Source organism: Acinonyx jubatus, chromosome C1 (genome assembly GCF_027475565.1).
Source record: "Acinonyx jubatus isolate Ajub_Pintada_27869175 chromosome C1, VMU_Ajub_asm_v1.0, whole genome shotgun sequence".
NCBI classification, from domain to species: Eukaryota; Metazoa; Chordata; class Mammalia; order Carnivora; family Felidae; genus Acinonyx; species Acinonyx jubatus.
In genome coordinates this window covers 37524313-37548138 of record NC_069381.1, presented here as the reverse complement: position 1 = coordinate 37548138, position 23826 = coordinate 37524313, and the positions used below count along the sequence as shown (strand labels likewise).

The 23826-nt window shown below is 50.5% G+C and overlaps 1 protein-coding gene across 2 annotated transcripts in view; it reads left to right on the top strand.

Annotated features, from left to right (window-relative positions):
• Positions 1-23826, top strand: part of TRABD2B (TraB domain containing 2B) — a 217586-nt gene that overhangs the window by 28995 nt on the left and 164765 nt on the right. The gene's annotated exons all lie outside the window — the stretch shown is intronic.

The following is a 23826-nucleotide window of genomic DNA, read 5'->3' as shown; positions in this document are numbered from 1 at the left end:
TTCTGTAGGGCTCTCTCTTGGAATAAGGATCCAGTGTGTTCTTCACGGCGCCGATTAGTGGATCAAAACTTCCAGGAGGCTGGGGTGCCTGGGTGGCTCAGTTGGTTAAGCGTCCGACTTCAGCTCAGGTCGTGATCTCACAGTTCCTGAGTTCGAGCCCCACGTTGGGCTCTGTGCTGACAGCTCAGAGCCTGGAGCTGCTTTAGATTCTGTGTCTCCATCTCTCTCTGCCCCTTCCCAGCTCACACTCTGTCTCTCTCTCTCTCTCTCTCTCACTCAAAAAGAAATAAACATAAAAAAATTTCCAGGAGGCTGATTTCAGCTCTGTAAAGGAAGAATTTTCTGATAGAGAAATCTGGTTGTTGAATGGCTCCCTTGGGGGGCCCATGAGTTCCCATCATAGGAGCTGTTCCAACAAAGGCCAGGTAACCTACTCATCCAAGCACATGGTTGAGGGCATTTAAACATCTGTCAAGTGATTGACCTGGTCTTTAAATGTTTTTAATTTGTCAACTTTGTTAAAGTATAATCAATGTGTACTGAACTGTATATATTTGAAAGGTTGGCCCGATTATTGTTTTAAAATCTGTTCTTGAGACTGGGAAAGGCTATATTATCCCCATATAAGTCTGCATATCCGCTGCATCCTGCAGTTCGGGTTGATGACTGTTGTGGACTGAATGTTGGTGTCCTCCCCAGATTTGTACATGGAATTCTTAACCCTCAATGTGATGGTATTTGGAGAAGTGGCCTTTGGGAGATAAGAAGGTTTAGATGAGGTCCTGAAGGTAGAACCTTCACAATGGGATTAGTGCCCTCCTAAGAAGAGACAACAGAGCTCCCTCTCTGTCTCTCTCCCTCCCTTCCTGAGATGTGCGGCCACAGCCAGAAGGTGGCCCTCTGCAAGCCAGGAAGAGACACCTCCCCAGAACCCAGTCTTGCCCGCACACTGATCTCGGAGCTCTAGCTTCCAGAACCATGAGAAAGCATACTCTGTCACCTTGGCTACCTCCTCTCTGATGTTTTCTTTTGGCAGCCCTCTTCCTAGGTGAGGCTCAGTTACTGAACTTTCTACCATGTGTCCATCAGGCAGTCTAGGGGGCTCCCCCTTTCATCATTCTCACTGAAAGCTGAATGTAGATGTACTTCTAAGGTGAGACCTTCATCGTAAACGGCTAAAACTGGATGACATTTCTTTTGCTGTCATATGACAGCTGGGCAAGTCAAGTGCCCAGCCTTAAGGCCATAAATACTGACAAGCATGGGCCGCTGCCTTCCAGAAGGCTCTGGGTGGCATGTGTCCTTGTTGGGAAGCAGCCACCTGGGGTCCTGTGGCCAGAGCTGGCGAGAGCTTCCAGATGTCCCAACGTACAACCCTGCCACCTCCCTGCTGTTTGTGGCTGACTCAAACCCTCAGACCCTGTGCTGATGTTCAAAAGGATTTAATAGGCCTCTTTGTAAACGACACCAAACAGTTGTTCAAGTGACATGTATTGCTTCATGTGGCTGTGATGCTGAGTGGCTTGGGTTTTTGTTTGTGTTCATTCCCTCCTTTGTAAACAGTGAGGAGTGTCTGACTGTAAAATTGTCTTCTTGGTGGGTTAGGGAGGGTAGAGGGAAGGGAATTCTTCCTTCCCTGCTCTGCTCTTCATGGCTCAGGGACTGCCCCAAGTCCAAATCCTTTTTGGAGTACCACAGCTCTCTGTGACTTCGAATGCCCAGGCTGAGAGGTTAGAGGTGGAGGGGCTCTCGCTGACTCTAGCCAGCCCCAGGTCAAGTCCTGTCAAAAAAGTAGATGGATGGGGCCTCTGGGTGGCTCAGTTGGTTCAGCATCCAACTCTTGATTTTGGCTCAGGTCATGATCTCTGGATCTGTGAGATGGAGCCCCACGTCAGGCTCTGTGCTGACAGCACGGAGGCTGCTTGGGATCCTCTCTCTCCCTCTCTCTCCGCCCCCCTTTCTGCTCATTCTCTTTCTCTCTCTCTCAAAATAAATAAGCATTAAAAAAAAAGAAGAAGAAGAGGGCAGGTAGAACCCGTTTTCCCAGGTACTGAAGTAGGAAGAGGGTGTGAAGTCACATTTAGAGATGTGGTAACTGTCAGAGGCCCTGCCGAAACAGACTCCCCTGGAGGTCAGTTTCCTTCCTGGGTTGGGGAATGGGTCAGCTGGTCAGCCACCCTCAGATCATGGGAGGGAAGGGGGCAGTCAGATGTCAGATGTCATCAAGGCGAGCCAGAGGGCATCTGGCTGGCCCTCTCTGCCCTGACATCTTCTGCAGGAGTTTAGTAGAATCTCTGGCCCCAAAGTGGATTTTTTTTCTTTTTGTGAGGAGGAGGATGCTTAATTGAAAGTCTGGATCTGTAACTTGGTCCTGGACCCTGTGAGATATTCCCATCACTCTGTAATGTGAAGATGCGGCCCCTAAGTTCCCAGGAAAGTCAGACTTATGCTCTTGTTGGAACCGCTTCACCCTCCCATCTGATAGGCTATGTTATCCATAGCATCTGGGGAGGCATCTCCCCTCCCCAGGGCCTAGAAACCACAACGTGGACTTGGGGCTTGAGTTGAACCTATTTGATCTAGTCCTGGAAGAAAAATCAAAGGCTGTTGAGAAGGAATCATGTGCAGTGTGTAAAGTCCCTGAATACATTTCCACACAAAAAAGACATGTTCTTTGGAGACCAGGTCAGCTGGCTCAGCACCCTGAATGGTGGGAAAGGCGCTGGAGAGTCGGGTAGAACTCTGGAATGAGAAGTGGTGTTTGCCTGTGGAAGGGGGCGGTACCTTTCCTGGGCAGGGCCTTGTGGGGGTGGGCCTTGCCTGCACAGTACCTGGTGAGGGGTGTTGTGGCCCTCCCCTGCACTGCCACCACCCGTCTGCAGCATGAGAGAGGCTGTGTGAAGGGAGTACCCCAGCCTGGGCCCCACGTTCCTCGGCTGTGTAGAGGATACTAGTAGAAATCCCAAGGCTGTTCAGTATTAAGCAAACAACTAAAGCAATATTGTATTTATCAGAAGCAAAACTGCAAAGGTAACTCAAATGGCAAGTTTTTACCCCCTCCCCCACCAAATAATCTATGGCCATCCATGGCTCCGACTATTCTCTCTTTCCTGATCAGAAGCCTGGGCTGGCATTTTGACAAAATCACTGGGCTCAAGGATGCAGTTTGTTTAGCACGGGAGGTATTTCAAAACATGACACTCAACAGGCATTGGGTGGGAAGGTCTTTGCTCAGTAAAGAGTTGAGAAACCATGCTTCCAGCATTTTGGAATTCTTAACGAAGGTTATGTCCTTTCCTCAAGAACACTATGGGTGATCTTTGCCAACTCTTCCAACCTTAAAATTGCAGAGTGTCCAAGACTTCAGGTCTGAAAAGCGCTAAGCCCGCTCACAGGAAGCTCCAAGGTGCCCTCGGCGCCCCCTGCACTCGCTCAGGTAGGGATTCTGTGTGTAATGTAAGCAGAACACTCCTTTTTCATCTCTGTTAATTTCCAAATTGGCTTGTTAAATCTATACATTCCAGAGACTTGGTCCAACATTCCAGGGAACCTTTCCACGGACAATCAGAGCAGAGGGGTTCTTTTCAGCAGGATTTGTTTAAGCAGAGGGAATGTGAAAGAAAAAAAAAGATCTCCAGAACAGACAATCTTCATCTTGCAAAGGGAACCTCAGATGGTAGCCTCACAGTTACCACGGCCCACGGCCCTCTCGGTTCACGAGGGGTCTAGGTTGGTTCAGCTTTGGGCCCAGCCCAAGTTCACTTCCTCGCATGTGAGTGGAGCTCCCACTGCAGACAATATGCTGTTAACCCGCAGCCCAGCCAGAGAGTCAGTGCAGTCAACTCCCGGCTCTTCTTTTCTGCGTTGTTGCTGTTGGGACACAAACGTGAACGTGTGTCTGAAACGTCAGAGCACGGCTGCCAGGGGAGGTGTCCGTCTTGCTGCCAGATGGGTACATAATGCACCACACATGTGAGCAGGGCACTGGGGACTTTTAGCTGGAATTAACAACCGCGCAAGAACTGGAAGCAAATAAATAAATAACCCAAGTGTTCAAAGGCCGTTTATCAGCTCAGTTTATCTCCACAGCTAAATGCCAACTTTTTTTCTCAACTTACCTTTTCCATTCCTCTGACCTTCAGAATTCTTCCCACATTCGGGACTAATTGACGTTATTCTGGCGCTTCGGGCTCTTGCTTCAAGGAATGGCCTGCTATTTTTTTCTGAAGGGCTTTTGGGGGGGGGTGTGGGGAGAGGAGATCGTTTTCCTATTCTCCAAGAGGAGGCAGCTCCGAGCAATGGGGGGGTCAGGAGAGATGAGTTCTGGTGCCCAGCATTCTGCTCTGTTTATCGCTTGTCACCTGGAGGGGGAGGGATGGGCAGTAAAAGATATACAAGCCTTGTGCAGGTGTTGCCCTGCTGTCCGTCGCTGTCTTCAGCAAGCACGTTTTGAACACCTAGTGAACGTGTGTTGCCAGGCACCTGTCTGGAAGGTGGTCCCTGCTCTCAGGAACCTGTTCATCCCTGTTTGGGGGAGAGTCCGTTGGATAAATGCAGACATCTGTTTCGGTCCACTTATGCTCACTGTCCCGGAATGGACACAGCTAGTACTGAGCAGTGGCAGGCCTACAATCCGTATTTGAATGAATGCATAGATGCCGGAATTACAGGAGGAATTCAGTTCCAACTCAGAGGTAAATCAGCAGCCAGCCTTACCTTGTTACCACCTGCATGGTGTGTCTGTGTGTGTTGGAAATAGACACCCACCCCGCGGAGTGCCTGCAGCCTTCCTCGTGGAATCCCTTGAGCGGGAGTCAGACTGCATCAGTGTGTGCAGTGTCCCTGACCGCTGGGGTGGGATATAGGGGCAAACAGAGGGGTGATGAGCAAACACCGGAGCTGGAGAGCTTACGTTTATGTGCTAAGGTCACCATGTGGTACCAGGGCTCTGTCTCCTCATCTGCCACCTGGAGGCATATTAGTACGCACTTCAGAGGGTTGCTGTGTAGCCTAAATGAGTCAATATGTATAAAGTGTTCAGAATAGGCCTGGAACAGAGCGAGCACTAATTAACTATTAACTCTTTTTCATGTTATTATTATAGGGAGAGGGAAGGTATCGAGATCTGAGTGTTGAGAGAAGCCGTAGGACGGCACGGTTTCTGGAGGGGTGAGAGGGTGGAAGGAGGGGGAGGTGCAGTTGGAGAGAGATCTTTTGGTGCACTGGGGTCAGTTTGAGTTGAGTTTCTGAGGCTGTAGCTCTCTGTAGCCCTCAAGTTCTTCCCTGGTGGGTGGGTGTCTACAGTGGTAGAGGCAGAAGGTCATAGGTGAAATTTGGGGGGCCAGCAGCCTCCTCCTGGCTCTGGTTCTGAGCAGCAAATACCTGCCTCCCAACACACACACACACACACACACACACACACACACACACTCACACACACTGAATTGCAGGTAATATAACAAACAGCATCCAGGAAACTGGCAAGATGAAGCAGAGCAGTCTGGAGCCCACTAGGTATGCCAGGATCCAGTGGTTTGTCTAGTGGCCACCAGACAAACAGAGGTAGAAGTCTGATACAGGTTGCCCAGCGTTTCTGGCAGGCGTGACTGAAATCAGGTGTGTGGCACCCAGACCATATGCCCTGCCGCTGGCATTGCTGATCCGTGCACTCCAGGCCTGGCGTGAGGATCACAGGAGCAGAGCCCTCAGTGACCCACATTCGAATGGGAACAGGTGGAGAGGAGGCCTGGAGACCTCCAAGGCTAACCAGCTAAGATGGAAGAGGCTCCATGAAGGCCATCAGGACTTGGATGACCAGAGCCGAGGCATTCCCGGCAGGGGTAGGCAGTCCAGCCAAGGTTGGAGTGGGCTTGTGTGCGATGAGATCCAGAAATAGGAATAAAATTGTGTGCCTGGAGCACAGTGATGGCCTGTGCATGTAGGGGAGAAGCCGGGATCAGACTGAGGAGTCACAGCTGGGGCAAGGCAGCTTTAGAAGCCATGCTAGTGATGAAGAGCCACTGGCTGTGGTTGGAGCAGACTTACAATGAATCACGTGGCAGCCCAGGGTCTCTACTATCCTGTATCTCTGTGCTGGAGACAACTGGATGGGGAAGGAGAGGCAGGGCTCTGGAAGGGCGGTGGGAGGAGCAAGAGCTTGGGGCAGGAGATGATGAGAGGTGGTTGGACTTTCTTAGCTTAGTCATTGTAACCAACGGCCTGCAAAGCGCAGAGGCCTTGGTGGAGGCAGGAGGAACAGTGAGCAGAGGAGGGAGAGGAGAAAGATCGTGAAAGGAGAAGCCATTGGGCCTAGTGGCTGATGAGATGCAGAAGACATGTGTGTGTGGAGGGGCATGCAGTTTGGGAGGCGAGGCCCCCGTGGGTAGAAATAAATTCCACTCCCCCCTGAGGACTCGAGGAGAACGTGAAGGGTCCCAGTGGACAGGCTGTCAGCGGTGGGGCTCCAGGGCCAGAGATGAAGATTCAGGAGGCCTCGGGGGCAGGGCTGAGGCTGTGGGCGGGGAAGAGAGATGCGCAGAGAGAAAGAGGAGACAGTGACAGAAGTTGGGACAGTAGCCATCCTCGGGGCCAAGGAGAGAGAGAGGAGGTGGAGCAGCCTCGGAGGCCTGGTCACCGTGGCCCTGCAGCTGCTGCCAAGTTGTCCAGGCTGGCCCTCTGCTGAAATCCATGGCCCCCGACACACGTGCACCCCTGCACACCTCACAGCTCGACCCCAGGCCCTCCGTCGAGTGCCAGCTCAAGTATCATCTCCTCTGGAACACCGCCCAGCTCCCTGCCCCAAGTGCCATTTTAGTGACTGTCCCTCTGCATTCCCTCAGCCCCTCCTCACCCGCTCCAGCACTCAGATGATGGGGCACTTCCCTGTGCTATCCAAGGGCCTCCCCACCAGACTGCGAGCTTTGCAGGTCTGTTCCCTGGGTGTGCAGTGCTACAGAGCCCTCGGTGCAGGCAGGCACGCTGGAGGTGGTCAGCTGGTTGCAGGGAGGGCCTAAGCAGGGAGCTGGGGCACATACAGGCCTGGAAAAGCCCTTGTGGGGGTGCTCAGCCTCGGCCTTTGAGGCTGCAACCTGCATGGAAGGTAGGGGGACACACCCCTTGTCACCGGCTGTCCACCTGGCCCCTCGCCCGCCTTTTCCTTGGTGCCTCTTTTTTCTACGGTCTTTTGAAGCTGTAACCTGAACTTCTCCTGTAGCTGGACACATAGTAGGCCCTCAGAAAATGCTTCTTTCAATGAGTTGTGGCCTTCTGTAAAGTGAGAAGTGAGAGGGCAAACTGAGGAAGAGTGGAGCCTAGGGCGTCTTGTTCTCTGAAGTCATTTGAACACGTACAAGGGAGCCATCGACTGGAAAGCACGCAGAGTGGGAGGCAGGAGCCCTGGGTGGGGGTTCAGCCCCTACTCAGCCACCAACCCCTGGTAAGTCCCATTTTCTAAGCATCTTCTGAAGTCAAGCATGAAGCTTGCTGCTTTCAGCAAACAGCGTTGTGTTTCATTAATCCACAGAGCAACCTCATTCCTCTACTGATTCGTTATCTCCATCTTGTTTAAGAGCATCGTGTGAAGTTGCAAGAGGTGAAGTGTGGCTCAAGGTCACAGAGCTGGCAGGTTTTAGGGGTTGCCAGATTGTGTGTTCCTTATTTGCAACCAAGATCAATTCTCTCCCAAGTGCAGAGCTACGTCAACACCTGACGCCTGGCCGGCTCACAGCCCTGTGAGCCACTGGAAGCAGAAAAGGTTTGCTTGTGTCTGAGAAGAGGCAAGAGTGAGCCTTCAGGAAGGTACAGAGTGGGAGGGAGTCCCGTGTCCTGTTGAGCCCTATGATTCTCAGAGCAAGGGACCATGTGACTTGAATACACAGTGTTTAGGGCCAAACTCTGTTTTGGATGCCTGGAAACATTTGACATGATGTCATGAAAAGCTATGAAAGTGTCTCTCCAAAGCTCCAAGGAAGGAATTAGGCTTTTGCACATACGTATGTGTTCAATTTTCAGCTGTCCTGATTTCTCTCAAAAAGCCGCTGGTTATTCCTCGGAGCTGGTCCAGGCCCCTGTGTGCTTCATCTGCACTGGGATAAGCCTGCATGCCTGGCTTCTCTTGTCCCATTTTTCCGGGCTGGTGGCGCCGGCCTCAATGGCATTTTTCAATCATGCACTAAGGCACTAAGTAAGGCACTAAGAAAATTGAAACGCAGCAAACATTCCCCAACCCTGAGTGATAGCTGGGGGCTGCTGAGGTGCCTGCAGATTGAGCTGGGCACCTGGGGCAGGGGTGCAGACCAGGCAGAGAGTCTCTCTGCTGTCACAGCGGAATGAGGCCATCAAGGAGATGCTGGCCTTCCCCCGTGGGAACTAATAGCAGGAAAGGGCCAGAAGAGAAAGACGGGACCTGCCCTTGGGGAGGTCACAGTGTCCCCAGACAGGAGACAAGTCATGTGGGAGAGCAGTTATATAAGCACAGAGGTAATTGGTCTTACTCATTAGGAGCTCAGCAAATACTAAGAGTGGATAAAGGCACAGATCCAGAAGCCCTGGGAATGGCTCTGCTCTCTGCACTGTGCATCCTGCCCTTGAGGGGCTCACCAAGTAGTGGGAGAGACAGGTATGCACATGTGAGTCCAGGAGTGGGTGACAGGTGTGATTGAGGGCCCTTAGTTTTGGGGAAGGAGTCTAGAGGAGGAGGAGTTTGACTTACGGAGAAGAGGAGAAAGAGTGTCTTAGATACAAGGAATAATAGCCAGTGGATAGAACCAGCCTGGTGAAACAGCTTGGTATGCTCCTGGTGTGGGGCGAGTTTAGGCGTGGCTGCTCTTTGCACCCTACCTAAGGGTCACCAGATGTCCTTGCCTGAGGTCTCAGTGGAGCCCAGCTGCCAGGACGGGCAGTAGAGGCTATAAGGAGGGCTAGATTAGTGGAGGCTTCCTGGAGGAGGAAGTATATCTATCTGAAGCTACCGTGAAGGAGATGGTTTGGGCAAGTAGGAAGGAAAGCAGGACAGTAACCCCATGAGAGCACAGAACCAGGGGCCCGATAGGACTATGACATGGACGGGGGGCAGGCTGAGAGGTGCTTTGCGGTGGCACATGGCACCATGTCTGGCACCTTCGATGAGGCTGTAGCTCACTTGTTAAAGGGGCCAAAAAATGCCAGGGATGCCTCCTTGGGTCAAGAGAAAGCTCCTGCAGTAGGAGTGGCTGCTCTGTGGTCAGGTCCCTGAAGATACTGAGTGTCTGAGTCAAGGTGTCAGAATAGTTGTCTTTTATCACTCTGTGCCTCAACTTGACTAGCTGGAAAACAGGGACATTGGGGGGGACCTCTGGCTTTCTGTGATTACCTTGCCAGGCACATCACTCCCGGGACTCAGCTGCACCTGTCACCTCACTGAGCATTTGGGAGGACAGATGGTGACAGTGAAGTCACTCCAGAGCAAAAGCTCCAGACAAACGTGAGGGCTCAGGAGACGCTGGGACCTTTTCTAACTTGGTGCCCACCAGGAACTGCCAGCCTGCTCTCCACAGCCAGGCCCCAGCCCTTCCGCTGATGTGCTTCCCCACCCTTTCCACTGTTTGTCCCCTTGGTTTTGAGGACAGCACACGCTGGCCAGCTCCACCCCACATCTGGAGGGACTTCCTCAGGCCACATGGCCAGAGCCTGCCCCCCCGCCCCTCCCCCATCCCCCGCCCGGGGCCGACTCACCCACGCGCCTGGCAGCAGCACTGCAGGCAGGCCCACCTGGCACAGGAGCCTGTTCGCCCCGGGAGGACGGCGTCCAGCCTGCTCCAGGCCCAGGGTCCTGGCTCCAGCGCTCTGAGCTCACCGAGGTTTATTTATTTATCATTTGTTTGGGGCGAAATGGGAGAGAATCGAATCCAATGGGCTGTTTTAGCAGCAGTTGGTGAAAAGAAAGGCATGTCTGTTTCTCCCGAAAGAATCCCCTGCATTGTGGCCGTGGCCCCTTGGTTGGGTTTCAGCAGACAATGCCCTCCTTTCTGCCTGTGCCCGACAGCTCGCCCCCGCCCACCCGCCCGCCTGTCTGCCCTTGGTCCAGTGGGCCTGCCGCTGCCCGCTTGACTTGGCTGCTGGGCAGGAGACGCCTGAGGAGGCCCTGGCTGATCAGTCTGATCCAGCCCGGCCTACCAGCCCTGCAGGCCTTCTGGGGTGCCGCACCCCTGTGACCCCCTAGGCTACTCTGGAGCCCTAGTCCACAAACATGTGTTGAGAGCACACCCTGTGCCAGGCACTGTGCCCGCAGAGGTGAAGCCCTCCCCATCCTGGCGGGAGGCTGACGTTCAGGTCTCAGATGAGCCCCGGGCCCGCCTCCCACCACTGCCTGCTGAGTTTCCATTGCCATCTTGCGGAGGGCGAAATGGAGATGCGAAGGAGGTGGGTGATTTGCTAGGTTTGCATAGTGAGGTGTCTGTGGCTGAGATGTGCGGCTGTGCCTTTTCGCCACTTTGGGTGGAGGCAAGGACCAGTGGGTCAGCAGAAGCTGAGGGTGAGCAGGACAGCCTCCACTGACGACCTCAGTATTCCCTGTCTGCTTGTCCACAGCCTCCCTTCCCACCCACGTCATAACCTGGCTGAAGCCACTCACCTCACGAAGAGTAGAATCGACGTCTTGCCTGGCCTCTTTGTGCTCCCTGTTCGCCTCCCCAGCTTCACAGATACTTCCCCTCTTTGGCCTCATTCCAGCTTTGCTGTTTCTTCAGCTCACCAAAGTCATATCTGTCTCAGGGCCTTTGCACCTGCAGCTCATCCACCTGAGACTTTCTTCTCTGATGCTGGCGTGGCTGGTCCTTGACAGATATTGGATGGGCGCGGGGTGGGATGGCAGGGGTCATGCAATTTAAGTGGTCTCCCCCCACCCACACTCCTTAACTCCTTACCTTTCTCTCCCCTTCTTTATATCATTTGTCACTTTCTGAAATCACAGTACTTATATAATTACTTGTATTTCTTTCTCCCCTGCTAGGATGTAAGCTCCTTGCCCAGTCCATTCGAGGAGCTTTGCAAATATATATATTTTTAGAATGAATGAATGAAATCTGAAGTGTTATGTATTAATTTTCAGGGACTTTTTCTCAAAATACTTTAGTGTTTCCTCTGGCAAGTTTCTGGGACCCCGAGGACAGAGATCTGAAGAACCATGACCTAGAAAGTTCTAGTCATAGTGCAGACTGACGGGGAGAGGCCAGCAGAGTTGTGCAGAGAAGTTAGGTGACCAGGCTTCAGGGGCAGACAGACTGTGGGGCCTTGAACAATTTACTTAGCTTCTTTGCTTCCACTTTCTCATCTGTAAAATGGGACTAATCACGGTACCACCCTCAGTGATTGTTTTAAGGAGTAAATGACTTAATAAATAAAAAGTACCTAGAATGATGCTTGGCTCATGGTAAGCATCGTATTAGCATTATCTATAATTACTGTTATTAGCATTATCATTTATTAGCAATTTTACTATTAATAGGAGTAACCGTACTGTTATATTCCAAGTCAGCTCTGACATTTACAGCTCATGTACCCTTATGTTAATCATGAGGATGTAGTGAAAAAATACACCTCATGTGCTCAGTGAGGTCATGGGAGCTGAAAACATGGGCCAAAGGAAAGAGACTCCAGGGGTGGGAGAGAGGAGCAAGGAGGCTAGGCTGGGGGTGGGGTGGGGCCAGGAAGAGGAAGTGACTTAGGGCCCAGGGAAATGGGGAGTGTACATAACCGAGAGAAAGGGAAACATCTCAGAATTTTGAGGGAGGAATGCAGAGATTAAGGTGCCACAATGGAGGGGAGGGAGGAAGAGCATCTTATTCTGCCCCTTGGGAAGGTCTGGGAAACTTATGGAGGGGTAAGGAGCCTGTATTTCCCTTCCCGACAGACCAAAGGCCAAGAAAAGGATTGGGGGTGAGGTCTTTGAGCTGGGCTTCCTCTCTGTCACCGTCCTGAACATCCAGATGTGGTCCTGGTTTTTACATGCAAGGAGCAGAGAGAGGCAGGGAGGTCTACACACTTGGAGTCTGAATCTGAAGGCCGTTCTTCACACCCTGTCTCCTTGCCCTTTGGTCAGAGGCATCTGGAAGTGAAGCATTAATGGCCTGAGAGAGATGTGTTCGCCACCAGTTACTCCAGGTACTGTGGGTCGGCTGGGGTGACAGATGTGGAAGTTTCATTTTGGACTCCACCCTTTCTACCTTTTATGGCACCATTTTGCTTCGGGGTCTTTAGCCCCTATCTGCTCCCCCTAAAGAACATCCCTGGCACGCCGTCATCCAGAGAATGCCCTTAGGATTACAGCACCTTTGCCCCAAGATGCCAAGAGTCCTTGTCCCCACTCTCCCAGAGCCCATGTCCACTATTTTGTAGTCTTGGACCTCAAGATTGCAGAGTCTGGGCCATCAGATTTCAGGACTTTCCACTTCAAGATTCCAGAGCCCATGGTCCTCAAACTGAGAAGTTTGGTTGCCACAATTTTTAGAGCCTTCCAAGGTACTTTTCTGACCTCTACCCCATGCTGTCTGGTCTGCTCTGTCCCTTGCCTTTCTGCCTGAGGAATCCTGGACTAGGAATCGGGCCTGGCCCTGGGGCTTCTGATGGGTTGAGGTTCATCTCCAATAAGCTGTCCGCCTGGCTGAGACTCGGAGTCCTCACCTGTAAAATACGGGGGACAAATGACCTCAGGGGGCGCTTGTGAGGATCTGGGAAGACGAAGTGTTGGGGAGGAAAGTGCTTTGCAGATGTGAGCTATTCCTGTTTTAGTGCCTGTCAGCCCTGCTCAGCATCAACATCGTGACACTGGAAAATCCAGCTACGTGCCCTGCTTGTCTTGGCTTTCATTTGCTCCATGGGCCGTGTCCACCCTTTGCTGTTTACCCACATTTTTAACTCAATCCACTCCCCAGCTCCTCCAGCCCTCTCTTCTGGTTTCACTGTTTCTCAGCTTTCCTGTGCATGTTCCAGGAGTGCCCGAGTCACGATTCATACCTCCTCTGCTTTCACCTCCTCTGTTCGTGCCTCTGTTGCAGCATGCCACAAAGCTGCTTTGTATACAGGTTATATATGTATGTGTTAATTATGTTATTATGTCAATTACCTCCTGCCTCCGTCGCTTGTGGATCTTTGGTGTCTAATAGCATTAACTGACCTTGGGCCGGGTCCCTGGTCTTTCCGAATCTCAATTTCCTGACTGCTAACCTGGGGGAAAGTAACACATACCTCATAAAGTTGCAGTGACTAGTGATGGACAGAATACTAGCCTTCAAGCATTTAAAGAAGCTGGTAGGGACTTAGTAGGCACACATAAATATTAGGAGAGATGGCAAAATAAAGTGGGAAGAACATAAGCTTTGAAGCTAGGCTCAAGCCACAGCTATGCCCCATGACAGCTGTGTGACATTAGGCAAGCTGCTTAACTTTTCTGAGCCTCCACTTTCTCATCCTTAAAATCCTTAAAACCGGCATAACAGGACTGCAGCAAGGTTTGGTGCTAGTGTTAGAAAAATGCATGGAAAAGAGCAGGCACTTAATAAATGGAATTGTTATTGTCTCTCTTTACCTCCTTATCGAAGAAACCTAGTCCCACTTATCTTTGTGCACCCTGTTGTAGATGGCACAACCTAGTCTCTGAAATTCATTGGATTGACAAAACTAATAACCCAGATGGAAGAGACCACAAAGAGGAAAGAAAGTGACAATATAAAGCTTCAAGAGAACAGAGGAGGGAACTCTTCCCAGCTCGTGACTTTGTGAGACCAGCATCACCCTGGTACCAAAACCAGACAAAGACATTTTAAGAAGAGAAAACCATGGATCAGTATTCCTTATGTCCTCAGTGTGGGTGGATCAAAACGTCTCATCTAAATATTAGCCAGCCACATCCAGCAGTATAGAGAAGGTTAATATATTAGAACTAAATGGGGGGTTTTCCTGGGATAACTGATTTAGTGTTCAAAAGTCAACTAATGTTAATTTACCGTACCAATAGACTAAAGAAGAAAACCCATATGATTACCTCAGTAGATGGCAGAAAGAGCCTTTGACAAAACTCAACACTGTTCATGATAAAAACTCTCAGTAAACCAGGATGAGAAGGAACTTTCTTGGTCTGATAAAGAACATCTACAAATGACCTACAACCAACATTAAACATAAGAGTGAAAGTTGAGTATTTTCCCTAAGATCAGGAACAAGGCAAATCATATATCTGATAAAGGATTCATATCCAGAATATATAAAGAACTCACAAAACTCAATGATAAGAAAACAAGTACGATAAAAAAAAATGAGCAAACTATTCTAACACTTCTCAAAAGAAAATATAAGAATGGCAAATAATTACATGAAAAAATGCTTAATGTCTTTAGTCATTAGGAAAATGCAAATTAAAGCTGCAATGAGATGCTTCTACATACTTATTAAAATGGCTACAAATAAAACTGACAATACCAAGTGTTGGCGAGTTTAGGGAGCAACTACACTGCTCATATATTGCTGCCGGAAATGCAAGGCGGTTCAGCCACTCTTTGAAAACAGTTATGCAGTTTCTTATAAAGTTAAACATACGCTTGCCACACCCAGAAATCCCACTTTCGGTATTTACCCAAGTGAAATCAAAACTTACGTTCACACAGAAACTGTACACAAACGTTTGTAAGTGGCCTTACCTGTAACAACCCCAAAGTGGAAACAACCCAAATGTCCCTAAACTGGGGAATCAATAAGCAAACTGTAGCACATCCATACGATGGGATACTGCTCAGTGATGAAAAGGAAAAAGCCACTAAGACAGGCAGTACTGCAGATGAATCTCCAATGCATTATGCAAAGCGAAAGAAGTCAGATGCAGAAGGCTGCACTCCGTATGATTCATTTGTGTGACATCCTGGGGAGAGGAACAACTAGAAAGATGGAAAACAGTAACAGCTGTTGGGGGGTGGGGATGAGTTTACTACAAAGGGACACAGGGGAATTCTCTGGGGTGTTGGAACTGTTTTATATCTCAATTTGGGTGGTTATATGACTATTTGTGTTGATCAAAACTCAAAGAACTATACAGTAAAAAGGGTGCATTATTACTGTGTAAAGTATGTCTTAATAATGAAGAAAAAAAAAGAGCTCCAAGAGCAGGTTAGCAAAAGCTTTAAGGTCTTTGGAGTAGGTAAGGGGTTTACTCTGGAGGTTTCTTCCTCTCTCTGGAACATGGCAACAGCCCCCTCCTCCTCATTGCCTTCCCTGCTTCCCGCCTTCCACCCCCACCTCCTTCCTGCCTTCAACCCCCAGAGAGCTAAAACAGAAATGCAACAGAGCCCCTCCTTCCAAAGGCTCCCCATTGCCTGTGCTGTGAGGTCTGAATCTGCCCCGTGGCTCAGTAGGCCCCCTGCCATCTGTTCCCTAACCACCTGGCTTCCCGGTCCTGCCGAAGCTCCAGGAACACTGTCCTGCTTTGTATTTTCTGCCCAAGTCAGACTCGGTCCCACATCGGTGTCTTTGGGGGCTGTTCCCTATTCTGAGAATTCCAGCCTTCTTTCTTCTATCTACTCAGACTCCAGGTCTCCGTTAGGTGCTCCCTCCTGGGGAGTCCTCCCACTACAGAGCTGCGTACTTCCTCCTCGCTGTTCCCAAGTCAGTGTCTTATCACATCTGTGACGGGTGGCCATGGCCGTGCGCGGCTCACATCTCTCTTCCGGGGAAAGCCTGCCGCCAGGGAGTGCAGAGAACTGATGGCCTCCAGGCCTCCAGCTGCAGCACCTTGGGGATCTGCCCCTTTGAGCCGAGTCTGTGCTCCTCCCGGGCAGCCCCAGCCAACAGAGCCCAGCATCTGTGCCGGGACCTCGCCATGCCTGCTCAACCTACTCTGCAACATTTGCTGGGTCAGCAGGGACATCCTCCGAGTGGCTTTGGTCCGTTGCTCTTTTTCTCAGTCCTCCTTGGCCTCTCTACCCTTTCCCCTCACCATGAACGACCTGCACGGAAGCCTTTCCCTGGCTGCTCTGCCCCCTCTCCCTTGACCTTTGGCGGGCATTACCCCAGTAAGTTACTCACACATCTACCCCTGTCTTGGCTTCTGTTTCCTGAAGGACCTCTCATTGGTTATTCCTTCTGTTGCTCTTTACTTCTTTCTCCACTGACTCTTAATTCCTGCATCCATTCAACAAATATTTCTCAAGGCCCACCCACCACTCACCATGCCCACCATCCACAGCTCACTGGCAAGGTGGCTCTCTTCCCAATGCACCCAGCTGGATCCAACTTATCTGCCTCCACCTCCCCCAGTACAAACACACACAGGAATTCCATGCCCTGTGGCCCATCTGTTCCTGGGCTCTTATATTCCCGGGTCTCAAAATGTCATCTCTTACTGCCTCAGTGGCTTCCTCCTTCGGGGCCTTCTATGAGCTCTAGGTGAAGGCACCAGGCCTCTGTGACTGCATATGTTAGGGTGCAGAAATTACTAGTTGGGTGTCTGAGGGACTCCCATACAACTGTTGTCGGGATTGATTATAAGAGGTAATGTGTGTAAGGCAACAAGCATGTGTCCTGGCAGGCAGCAGGTGCATGGTAAATGCTTATGGTGGATTTCTAGTAAATTCCATTTGATGTCGTATCTCACAAATGGGGGCTGATGATTCCTTCTATTGTATTCTGTGTCTTGTTTTATTTTATCCTTGCTACATCTCGTATAGTTGGGAAAGAGAGAGTCGGTGGAGCCCTCTGTGTTGTGTGATTTCTTTCCTGAGACGCAGGACACAAACGGCCATGCCTTGTCCAGGGCTGCAGTCGGTAGTCAGGAGACCCGAGTGCTGGCTATTCTAGGAGTTTGATACATGACCCTGTCCTTCTCCGGGCCTCAGGGTCACCCTCTGTAATAGAGAATCAGACTGATTCTCACAGCGCTTATGCAACTAAGGTTCTGCGATGAAGTCCAGAAGCAATAGACATGAACTTGGATTTGCTTTTTTGCTGTGAGATTATTTGTGCTTTTTCTACTTCCACCTCCTTTCTCTGTGCAGGCTGAGAGTTCACCATATTGACTTGTAATGTAGAGAGTAGATGCTGAGTAAACACTTTATAACTCGGTATCACTTCCCTTTTATGGTTTACCTGTGGGGGAACATAGGTTTTCTGTCCCCCGCATTTGAGATTTCTTGTCAAACGTGGGGGATGTGAACCGGTGTTGCTTGAATGTTAGCTATGTGCCAGCCATCATCTTGTGTGCCGGCTCTCACTGAATCTTCAGAACCCCATTCTAGGGAAACCAGTGTTATCCTCGTGTTTTTGACTGGGGCACCAAGTTTCAGGGAGGGGAAGGAACTTTCCTAAAGGCTCGGAAGGACCCAGCGATTGAAGTTTGAACCCACTGCTCCCTGGTTCCAGAGCTTTTGTGCTCTTCTTTTGAGGTCGAGTGCTTTTGCCTTTAGGCTTTCAAAAAAAGAAAACAAAAGCCCAACAGGTAACTCTATTTAGAAATGAAAATTCAGGGAGTGCTTGAGGCCCAGAAAGTAAGGAGCCTGTACCCTCAAGGAGCCAGCCTAGTTCAGATCCCAGCTGTGCCCTTATACTAGCCTTCTGGTCTTGGGCAAGTTCCTCAACCTCCTCTGTTTCCATCTCTTCATCTGTGAAACGGGTGCGATAATAGCAACTACCTCTTAGGCTGTCGTAAGTATTAACTAAGTTAGTATGCAGAGAGCTTATAGTAGTGCCTGCTTGGTAACTTGTAAGTGTGCCAGAAGTGTTGGGAATTATTATCAGTAATGTTGTTATTATCGTTATTATAGCCATCATTATTTTGATCCAATCCTGGGACCTGGTGGGTTTCTGCTAGCTCTTCCGTTCTGGAGGGCGCTAGGTGGGTGGCAAGGGATGTCCTTCTGGGGGCTGTCATCGTAGCTGTCAGGCTGCAGTCCAGCCCATTTGACTCATGGTGAGGGACGGCACGGTGCCTGAGCCCTGCTTGGCCAGGGAGACCAGAGATTCCTGGAATAATGCTTGATGATTGCTGGAGCAGAACCCTGAAAATGTATAAACACCCCAGCTGTGGAGACACTGCCTCCTCTGCTCTGGCCCCATCACCCCGCCCTACCCCTTCCAACCCTGGCCTTGTTCTGATCTTAAGAGCTTAAGTGCTCAAGTCCTCTGGGCTGATGAGCCCAGGAAATGCCCTGCTTTTTCTCCAGGAATGCAAGAGGGTGGAGAGAACGGGACCACACGAATGGCATACCTGGAACTCTTGGCTTCCCCAGTGAGTCAGGGAGCCTGAGGGCGAAGGGGCTAGACGAGATCATTTCAGACCAGTTCTCCACTACCAGGTGTGAGGGAATCTGGTTGCCTTACCCTTTTCCCCAATGGTGTTCATGCAAACATTCCCCGAGCTCCTGTGCTGCATCAGACAAAACGAAATTACTGAGTATTAATTGGACAGTGGCATTCTATTGACTAACATCTGTCAAACACTTAGAATGTTCTAAGAGCTTCACAGCTGCGCATCCATATAATCCTCACACTAAAACCCAGTGGGTAAGTTCTGTGGTTATCCCAAGTTTGCCCCTGAAGAAACTAAAGCACAGAGAGGTGAAGTAACTTGCCCAGGGTCACACAGATGGTGTGTGTGGAAGAGAAGGGACTCAAATACAAGTAGCTGGGTTTCAGAGCTACCACGCCATCAGTCTCTCGGGCGATGAAGGCAGGTCAGCACAGTTCAGCGGTACTTCTCAGGCTTTCTCTCCACCTTGAGGTAGGCAAGGCTTATTAGCTGGGTTTGTAAATAGGAGGAGTGGAGCTTCAAAATGATGTGGCAGGTTCACACGGCTAGTCAGTAGCCAGATTAAATTGGAACTCAGGTTCCCTGGCTCTTAGTTTAGTTTTTCCTGTGTCTGGCTGTGTGTGTGTGTGTGTGTGTGTGTGTGTGTGTGTGCACCCACCTGTGAGTGTGAGTGTCTGCGGGCATGTCCATGTGCGTTTCTGTGTGCTCACAGGCACATGTGTGTCTGAGTGTGCACACAGGTGTGTGTGTGTTAGGAGGGAGTCCGGTGGGTTAGAGAGGGTAATGCGACACAATGGAAGCTGATGGAGCCTGAGGGATTCTGACCTGAGAGCCTAGGCAAGCGTCCTGGCTCTAGCGCCAGGGTCCTGGGACCTTGAGCAGGTCCCTTCTGCTCCTCCCAGTCTCTGGCTTAGGATGAGGGATTGGCCGGGAGGGTCTCTGGCACTCTGTGCCGCTGAGGGGCTGCAGGGAGCCGGGAGTGGGTAGGGCTGGGGAGGTGCCCCAAGAACAAGATGTTTGGGACTGAATCAGACAGCCAGCAGTGGGTGAGTGTGGGCAGGGAGTGTCATTCATACGCCCCGACTGCTCTTCTGGGCTGGCGTCCAGGAATAGCTGTGGTAAGATCTACATTTTTAAAGTGGGTCTTAATGTTTTTCACTGCTGGAAAATATGCCATTATGGGCATTTTTCCCCTCCAAATTCCTGGACTGCCATGCCCCCCAAGCTCCCCTCCCACACTGCTCACTTTCTTTTCTCTCTGACTGAAGCCTGTCTATTTTTATTCCCGCTCACCGCCTCTGTCCCTTGATCACACACAGAAGGGCCGGCTCAGGTCTTGTTGCTGTCTGTGTTGGGAACCTGTGACTGTGAAGATGTGACTCGGTTCACGGCTGGGCAGCAAGGGCCTGCCCGGGAAGTCAGGCTGGCCAACGAGAGCAGGGCACAGAAGTGGGGCATAGGAGGCTTCCAGGGCCAGCACTGCTGTTCGTCGAGGGATGTGTGGTGACCGTCACCCTGGGAGAGGCAGCGCCAGCTCGGTGCTTTCCAGCGTGCACAAGCCTGGGCAGCCTCCTTTATCCTTCTGTGCCTTCGGTTTCCTCGTGAATGAAAATTGAGATAATATGTGAGATTCTAATGGTACCTGTCCGTAGCAATCCCCAGCGCATTCCAACACCCTTTCATTGTTTTTGAGGTGCTCGCAGTCTGACGGTGGGGAAAGGTAACTGGCCCGTAATGGTGAGACAAGGAGGGGGGGACCTTGCTGCACTGGATTTCCTACAGGGTGCTGTGGGCTGGCAAGCATCTTTTGTTCCTCCTGGAAGCCAGAGGAGAATTTCCAAGCTTGTTCCTTGAAGAGTCGGAGTTGACAGGACAGAGGAGAGGCTTCAGGGTGTTGTAAACAGAGGAGCAGAGAACGTGAGCAGAGTCACCCCTAGAGAGCGCACGGTGCCCGGGGCCACGGGGAAGCTACTGGGGTAAAGGGGTATCCGGGACAGTGTGGGACCTCAGGCTGGAAAATGAAGCTAGGACCAGATCGTGATAGGCCTTCAGTGACAGAGCTTGTCCTTGGGGGCACTGAGGCCCTGCAAGTTTTTTTTTTGTTTTTAAACTTTGGATCTCAGAAGGACCACTCTGGGTGCAGTGTGGAAGGTGGAATAGAGAGGAAAAGCTGGAGCCAGGAAGGTTCAGGGAGGAAGCTGTGGAAAAGTCCAGAAGAGGAGTCCTGAAGTCCTAGGCTACGGTGAGCCCTGATATGTAAGATGCTCTGAATACAAGTTTCAGTGAAAGATGTGAGAAGGAGGAGACAGACTTACTGTGTGACCTTGAGTAAGCCAGGTATCCTCTGAGGGCTTCAATTTTTCCATCTCTAACAGTGACATTGAAATAGTCTCATAATTAACAGCAGAGCTAGACTCCTGGCCCACTTCTCACGAGTTGGGTGATTTTGGGTGAGTTACTCAGCCTCTCAATGCCACTGTGATTTTTATCCATAAAAGGGGTTGACAGGAGTACCTGTCTGAAGGGCTTTGTTAAGAGGATTAAAAAAGAAAGCCAGACAGAGCACAGCGCCTGGCCCATAGCAAGCCTAGAAGACTGCGCTCTCATTGCCACTGTTTATTGTTTATTTATTTATTATTATTATTACTGTCATTTATTTAAAAATTTGTTTTCAATGTTTATTTATTTTTGAGAGAGAGAGAGAGAGAGAATGGGGGTGGGGCAGAGAGAGAGAGGGAGACACAGAATCCGAAGCAGGCTCCAGGCTCTGAGCTGTCAGCACAGAGCCCGACACAGGGCTCGAACTCACAGACTGAGAAATCATGACCTGAGCCGAAGTCAGACGCTTAACCGACTGAGCCACCCAGGGGCCCCTTATTATTATTACTGTCATTTAAAATCTTTTCTTACCATTCCATGATAACAAAATGTGTAGAACTCCCTGGGTGAAATCACCCTGTCCACCCTTACATCCTTATCCCCCATGCCTTATGCTGCTCACTGAGTGCCTTCTCTTCCTTGTCATATTGAATTTTATTGGATTTTGACTCCCCAAAACTTTTAAAACTCTCTGCCTGATTAATTAACAGTAATGAGAGAATCTCCGGGGGGGGGGGGCATTAGGAATTTGACGTCAAGAGCCTTGCTCCTTATGCTCTTCCGCGATGCTACTACCCCAGGCACTGAAGCTGGAAAGCTCTCTCCTGCCTCCCGATAGATCTTTCCCTAAGCTCTTTCTTCCTCCTGACACGCTGTGTCTGTCTGCCTGTCTCTCTCTTTCTTTCTCACGTGTGCGGGCACATACGTACAAATGCACACACTCTTACTTTTCTATCTGTGGGATTCAGAGCCTGTCAGAGTCAACCACTTATCCCCCGTCTTCCAAGAAGCCTTCTCTCCCGTTGTGTGCACGGCCCCCACCCCACACTTCTCAAGTGTCGTTTGCTTCATGCTTCAGTTGAATTGAATCCAGCCTGACCATTATTTTACGGATAGGGACACTGGATCCCACTGAAAGGGAGGTAGGAGACCCTCTGCTCCCTTCCACAGCCCCTGTCCCAGACAGCAAGATTCACCTGGGATTTCCCCAGCCTGTTAGTAAGGGAAAGTCACAGAAAACACAGTTTATCCAGGCAGGAGAGAAAGCTATCTTTTCCTAGTGGTTCCAGAAAGAAGACAGACTGAAACATGTGTCTTTATGTACTCCCCTCCCCCCAACTTGTCACTTATGTTTGGCCTAGGATTCAAGACACAAGAGACCATAGTTTTCAGATAAACAGATGGGCAGGGGAAAAGGTTTGTGGACTATTCCAGAGAAGGATGGAGCTTGGTCTAGAATAGCCCAGATGTCTTGTGAGTCTTTAATTCTGAGCTTTTTCCCTTCTTTCTCACTTGCCCCTCTGCTCTGTCCTCCACCTGCCCTGCCCTGTCTATACCTGTAGCCTGAACCCCAGTCACAGGTATAGCACCCTAAAGGAAGAAAGAGCCTGTGAGTGGTCTGTGTGTCCCTTTCTGTTTGGCTTCTGGTCTTTTCCAGTCCCGAGTTCCCTTTCGCCTCACCTAATTTCCCTCAAGCTCTGCTCTGTGGGCCTGTGCCCGGGGTTTAGTGGCTATGATATGTAATTTAGGCCCCGTTTGCGGCTGGCAAAAAATATAATGAGTGGTAGAGCCGGAGAATGGTAATCTTGTTGGAGACCGCTGTGGGATTGGGGTGGGAGCTGGGGGTTTCCCGTTTCCTCTTGGAAAGGGAAGTCATGACAGATGTGTGCCCCCCCACTCAACAACCCTTCACCGCATCTGGGGTGTTCGTTTTCCCTTCCCGGTGTCTAGGTTTGGGATGTTGCCCTCTGTCGCAGACTGCAGATGGTGAGAGCCTCGCTCAAGGACAGTGGGCTCCAGCAAGGCGGGAGGCAGTAATAAGGTCAGTCTTGAGAGAAGATGCCTTTGGGTAGACACTGGCCTGGTCTCCATGAACCCTGCTCCCTCATCGGGGATCTCTGGGCTTCCACTTGTCACAGGAAGCTTGTTTTTTAAAAATCCTGTCCTTGTTAGAAAAATAAAAGTGTTGGAGCCTGCCTCAAACTCCCTCTAAATCCCTTCCCTCTTTTGGGCCTCAGTTTCCTCATCTGTAATGATGATGATGATGATCCATACGTACTGGCCAATATGTTGTAAATGGTTTCCACGTACCTATTCCTTACAGCATTCCGATGTGGTAGGCACTATTCTCATCCCCGTTCTACAGATGAGAAAACCGAGGCATTGAGTAATTAGCTTGGCAAGATCACACAGCTCGTAAATGGGAGAAGCAGAATATCTTTGACAACAAGGGAGTGCAGTGGAGTTTTAAGCTCCCTTCTAAGTCTAAAATATAATGGCAATCTAATCTTGAAATTTTCTTATCTTTTTCTCATGCCTCCTGCTTTGTGTACCATCCCACAGTAGCTGGAGACGTCCTTTCATGCAAGTTCTACCTATTCTTTAAGACCCAGCCCTTCCATGAGCTCCTGACTTCTCCAGTCCTAGTAAAGCTCCTCATTGGCATCTGGGTGCCCACGTGTTTGTCTGTCCTTCCCTCACACCTTCCAGGTCCTCCATTCTTTTTTCTTATTGCTTTTGCATCCAGCACACTCCGAGCTCGTCACTGGGAGGACGGCAGGATCTTGGCCATCTCCCTGCCTCCCTTTGCCCTGGTGTAGGGCTGGTCTTAGGGGAGACTGTTGTTTGACCCACACTCTTTGTGAGTCTGTAAGCGATGAAGTATCCAACTCGTGGTGTCAGCCCTAGGGAAGCCAGTTTCTCTCTCTGATCCTCAAGAGCACCGCGCCCTCTGCACTCACCTGAGTTGTTGCTAGGAAGGGCTCTTCCCTGACCTCATCTGAGGGATAGGGAGAGAGCTCATAATTCTTGAGCCCCTCCTGGGTGCCAGGCACCATCCTAGGTGCTCTCCCATTTCTTCTCCTGTTTACTCCTCCTAACAGCCCCGCAAAGCAGCAGTCATTAGGGCCGTTTTTGCATTTGAGGCTCAGAGAAGGGAAGTAATGTGTCCGAGATTACATAGC